The sequence below is a fragment of the Lissotriton helveticus genome, chromosome 2_2, assembly GCF_964261635.1.
Source record: "Lissotriton helveticus chromosome 2_2, aLisHel1.1, whole genome shotgun sequence".
Taxonomy (NCBI): domain Eukaryota; kingdom Metazoa; phylum Chordata; class Amphibia; order Caudata; family Salamandridae; genus Lissotriton; species Lissotriton helveticus.
Window position 1 is genome coordinate 448367159 of NC_136060.1, and position 6000 is coordinate 448373158.

The window sequence follows — 6000 nt, forward strand, 5'->3', positions numbered from 1 at the left end:
GGGCCAGCAGAGGAGCCCTTATCCTGGCCTTCATGTTGTTCCTGCTACGCCGGTGTTGCTACCTCCTCCTCCGTCCTCTTGTCCCTGGGGGCAGCTGATGTACTACATGAAAGAAAGACACAAACATGGATGAATGTTGTCAACCAAATCAAACATTTAAAAAAACCAATAACAAACTATTTCGGGGAAATAGACAACAATTGCACTGAATTTATTGACCTAGCTGATGTGGTCTACTAGGATATTAGTTTTGCCGGATTCGCGGACCGTCTACTTGGAAAGTTATGTAACTCCCTACACCAACTACAAAAAGGTTCTACTAGGACTGGCAGGCAGCAATCCGCAGCACGCGAAGTGACAGACACAGTCCGTCATGATTGCAGACCACTAAAAAGGTTCCTACTAAATAACCAGTCATAATTTACTTAAACTATCAATCCGCCACCACTATCTCTTGGCCGGAGTACAAAGGAAGGACTGAACTTGAGTCTCTAGTGTCTAGCATTACGCAGGTCAGTAAAGTACTCACTCATCCATAATCACTCAGGCCAAATGAGCACAAAATTGAAAACAAGTAAGTATAGTAGCACCGCCAGTGAGCAGGCGGGGACCTGCAATCACTGAAGCTTTTGAAACATAATTTACCTGCAATGTAATCGGCAGCATTTTTGCTCTTCGGAAAAAACACATTTCTATATTATAACACAGAGCAGGAGAAAACAAAGTAGTGATTAAATACTAGCTACTACTACTCACCAAGGCCCGGGATCTCGACTCCAAGCAGGTCGAGCAGGTCTTTCTCCCGGTCCAGGATGACGGACCAACGGTGCGTCGCCTGGTTGTAGGTGCGCCGGACCCCAGACTCCGATACATGGCCCGGGATATCTTCCCCCATAGCTGGCAATGCTCCCAGAGCCCGTACCAGGCACCGGGCCTGCGGCCTGCCGCAACGGTCTTGGGGAGGTGGCGCTGGACGAAGAAAACCAGTGTGGCCACCTCCACCGCGCTGAAGACCTTCCGGGCTACTACTGCCTCCCCCCTTAAGCGCCCGCAAAGGAGCCGGGTACTGGGTCGGGACCCTTCCCCTTCATGGTCTTCCCGGCTCCCTTTGCCATGATACTGGACAGGAAGGGAAAGTAAAATAGGAAAGAAAGAATACGGAAAAAGTAAATAAAAGAAAAGAGTTAAAGAAAGTAGTTTTAAGTAACCAAAAGTAGAAAAAAACACAAAATATAGATGTAGAAAAATAAAGAGATAGATAATGAGTAAAATAAATTAAAACAAAGTTCAAAGAAACAAAGGATTGCAAAGATTAAGGGAGGATTGGAAATGCATGCCCAGAACCATAGCAATGAATGAAAAGATGGCCACGCCCATTGCGACCGCGTGGGTAAGTTTGTGAGATATTTCCTCCGCAAGCACGCAAAACCGGACGCGTGTTTGCAGAGTGGTGGAAAAAAGACCTCTTAGTAAGAAAGGTGGCTCAATGGTTAGAGCGGCAGACCCTGATGCAGAGGTCTAGCCCGGGACCAGAGTTCAATTCCTCGCCTCGGCGGGTCTTGGGCTCAAAAATTCCACGGACCTGGTAATTCTCGCCTCGGTGCCTATTCCAATCATGGAGTCCCACTCTGCAACTCTGGGCAATAGCTTGCTTAATCTCCACAACGGCCCCCACAATGCTAAGGAGGCCTGGCCTCCACCTTGGAGGTGCCCAGGAGTGGACACCTCAGAGGGAAAGCCAGGATGGGTTCCACAGCGGTATTCATACAAGCGCCTTGAGACCCTTGCGGGTGAGTAGTGCGCTATACAAGTATCAATTTATCCCACTGTGTGGGACTTAATAGAGGTAATAAACTACCAACCCTCCTATAACCTCCAGTAAATCTCACACAGCTGGATTGCTAAATTGTCATAGCAGGCCACGCTCCTTTTCCCCACCACTCTGCAAACGCACACCCTGTGCGCTCTAGGATGGAGATTAAAGTCCCCTTGACTGCTGGGGATTCTCAGGGGCTAACTAGCCTACATGATACCTCTAGTATGCCCCAGATAGTGGGATTACTGATAGGTGGACTGAGGCGATGCCCCCTTTGTGCACCCCCTGGTGTGCTCTTGATTGGGGGATGAAGTCCCCTTGCCTCCTGAGGGTCCCCGGGGACCATCTAGGCCACCAGGTACCTCCAGTAAGCCTAACACAGCTGGATTGCTGATAGTGGTCGGATGCTACAGCCCCTTTTTACACCCCTCTGCAAACGCGCCTCCACACGCTGACCCACTCAATCTTATAGCCACTCACAGAACCAGTCAGGTACTCTCACACCCGTTCACAGGCACTCATACACCCACTCATTGATTCACTTAAAAACTCTCATGCCCACTGAGAGATGCACTCGAGCACTCACATGAAATGAAATGAATGAAAACTTATATAGCGCAACTTAGCCCGGAGGCATCAAGGCGCCTATCAGAAAAAGAATCATAAAAGTCAGATCTCAGAAAACTAAGGGTAAGCTTTGGCAAAGAGCCATGTCTTCAGAGCCCTTCTAAAGGCTTGCATTGATGGCAGGGACTTAATTTCACAGGGCAGAGTATTCCACCATCTCGGAGCGAGACTGGAAAAAGCCCTGCCTCCCCACTTAGCTCTTCGAATGCGGGGGACTGATAACAAGAGCTTTTTGGAGGAACGAAGGTTTCTGGATGGAGCATACGGAACCAGCAGGTCTTTTATTCCTCCCGCCCCATTTCTGGTCAAGGCCCCATAAATCAAACAGAAAACCTTAAATGAGATCCTGGCTTCAATCGGAAGCCAGTGCAGAGATTTCCTAGCGGCAGTGGCTGACGAGCGTCTGGGCACGTCCAGCACAAACTTAGCCGCAGCGTTCTGCACAATTTGTAGTCGCTGTAACAGGCCCTTATTTATTCCTGCGTATAAGGCATTACAATAATCGAGCCGAGAAGCTATTAATGCGACAACAATTTGCTTGCGGGCTTGCAGGGACAGATAGTGTTTGATCTTCCGCAGGATCTTTATAATACACCAACAAGTGGAGATTGTCCTATTCACTTGTTGACCCATCGCAAGGGCCGGTTCAATCATGACTCCCAGATTTCGAGCCAGGACCGTCGGTACAGGGCAAGCTCCAAGCGATGAGGGCCACCATTCCGCGGACCAGATGTCCTCCTTCCCACCGAACACTAGGATCTCTGTCTTCTCGCCATTCAGCCTCAATGAATTGTCAATCATCCATTGGGCAACTGCCTCCATACAGTGTCTAAAATCGGAGGCAGAGGAGCTGACAGCCTGGGCGATAGACAGCAAGATCTGAGTGTCATCAGCGTAGGAGACTACCTCCATCCCAAACGATCTAATAAGCCTGGCAAGTGGGGTCACATAGATGTTAAAGAGGGTCAGACTTAATGCCGACCCCTGTGGGACCCCACACTGCACAGGCTAGGATGAAGATAGGAACTCACCCAGCTTGACTCTCTGTTCCCATGCCCATTCACACAGCTATTGAGACATGCACAGATTCACTCACACAGTTTAAAATTCTAACTGCGCTGGTAGGTATTCAATGTGTGCTTTTAGTTTGTGGATTCACAACAAGTTTGAAATTTTTTAAAACAAATTAAAAACTGATTTAAAATTAAGAATAATCTGTGTTTTAGAATGGAGTGGCTCTGAGAAGAGCCTTTATGTTTATTGTAAATAGATGCCAAGTTCCCATAAACAGGATGCAGTTTTTTAAGTTGTTGAGAAACACCCTTCACCCTGTTTCCTTCATCTGTGAAATGAACTCCATCACTTATATAGATACTGTCCATGTCGATGTGTAACATTTTGTGGTAAATAGAGCCCATGTTATGGCCTCTAAAGAATGTAGAAACAGTTTTATTGACATGTGTCCTCGCTTTTTCTATCTGTGGACAGAATTTGTTTGACCACTTCCATTTCTGCCTTTGGCAAATGTTGCAGAAAACCAAGATAGTGTGAGTGGAAGTGCCATTAATTGACCAAAGCAAAAGATACACAATTGATGGACGGAAGGCAGAACAAATCAAAACATTTTGCGTATGGCCATATCTGAATTGGGGTGGCTGAGTGAGCTAAATTATGATAATGGATTAAACCCAGATCATTTGACTGGGGGTGAGTGCTTACATTGTTCAACACTCCGTCCATCATCCCCTTTGGTTTTGTTTTGTTCTGTTGGCAGGGTTGGCAGGGTAGGCCCAGACGTGGATCCCTTGCTCACTTTGCCACTGGATTCAAGCTAGCCTGGCTCATGACGGCTGATTAGCCGGAAACCCGTCCCAGGATGCTTGTTTCCGGTCCAGGGAAGACATAGCTTGGCAGTTCGAGCTGGACTATTCCTATGAGGCACTGGGTTAGACTGATTTGCATATGGCCATGTCTGTACTGGGGTGGCGGAATGAGCTAAAGAATGATGATGGATTAAACCCAGATCATTTGACCCGGGGTGAGTGCTTGTTTAACACTCCGTACATTATACCCTTTGGTTTTGCATTAAATGACCAAAGGGATCCTTCATTAGGATTTTCAGCCCTACTCCAGTGAGTGTACTTAGGTCTTTACCACCACAGTGCACAATTATGAAGTCTGGATGTCAGGAATCCACAATGCTTTCAACCAAAGGCAGCAATTGACTGCACTTTAACCCTGTCAATGGCACTTCTTCTAGCACACTCTCTGGCCCAAAACACAAAGCTTTGACCTAAAATCCACATTCTAACCATTTTGATGGCAAAGGGAAGTAGGACACAGGAGAAGGCCGGTGCTGAATGAGACAGTTTTCAAAATGAAGGGCAATGAGAATAGTGTGCTTCATGTAATCTAAAAATGAACATAGTTCAGTGGATGTTGTAAAAATGTAGCAGGTAGCTAGAATTAGGTAGTGTCTGATTTTTAGCAGAAAGTAAGTAGATCTGTGAATAAATACTTTTTTTTAAATGTATGCTATTTTGGTTATGCTTACATTTCCAAATAGTCAACCACACCTGCTGCAGTTGAACTTGAAGCCAGTATGCTGCTCACAGAAAGTGTTATGAACGTTTGACCTACTGAGTGTTCTAAAGGAAGTTGCTATATACACTGAACTAAAACAGTGTGAGGCAAAGGTTCTAAACAGACTTGTGCAGCATCACCTGATGATATGTGACTCATAAGTCTATCACAATGAACACTGTGGCATCTCTTAGAGTAGTAAGAGTCTCTGTGATATTTGCCACGCTTTGGCGATTCACCCAGATACATTGGTTGAGGTCTCTATGATCAAAATACATGTAGATCTTAGCCCCACTTACCTTAGGAGCAAAAATCACTGGGTCCAACCATTATGAGGACTCTGTCACCTCAATAATTTTACTTTGCATATGTCTATCCAATTCTTCCTGTAATGGCTTAATCATTAAGATGGCTTCCTTCCTTGTTATGTTCACCCTTGGTTTAGCACACTTTTAATTATGATTTTGTGCTTGAAACCTTTGAGCAGTCTCAACCGATCATTGCAAACTTTCAGAAACTCATTAATCCACTAATGTCTTCTCCAAGAATAGCCATCATCATAACTTGATTAGGAGCATTGGGGATCAATACAACACCCAATTCTTGCTGATACCTCCAAATTAATAAATGGATCACTAGATAGAATCATATAAAAGTATTTGGCAGTAAGAGGTCAGTGAACAAAATAAATAGTTCAACCATCTTGCTAAAACAATGTATATATGCAAGCATGTAAAACAATATATAGTTGTTAGACCTGACATCATTGGCGTGAGTCTCCCTTCCATTTTTTACGGATTGCCTCCTCTGTTTTGACATATTTTTGCTGGTTGTATGTTTTGGGCCCTGTGCCACTGCTAATCAGTGCTACAGTGCAAGTGCTCTCCATGTTAAATTGATATACTGATTGGATTCCATGATTGGTTTATTTGATCTACTGTCAGCCCCTAGTACAGTGCACCATATGGGCCCAG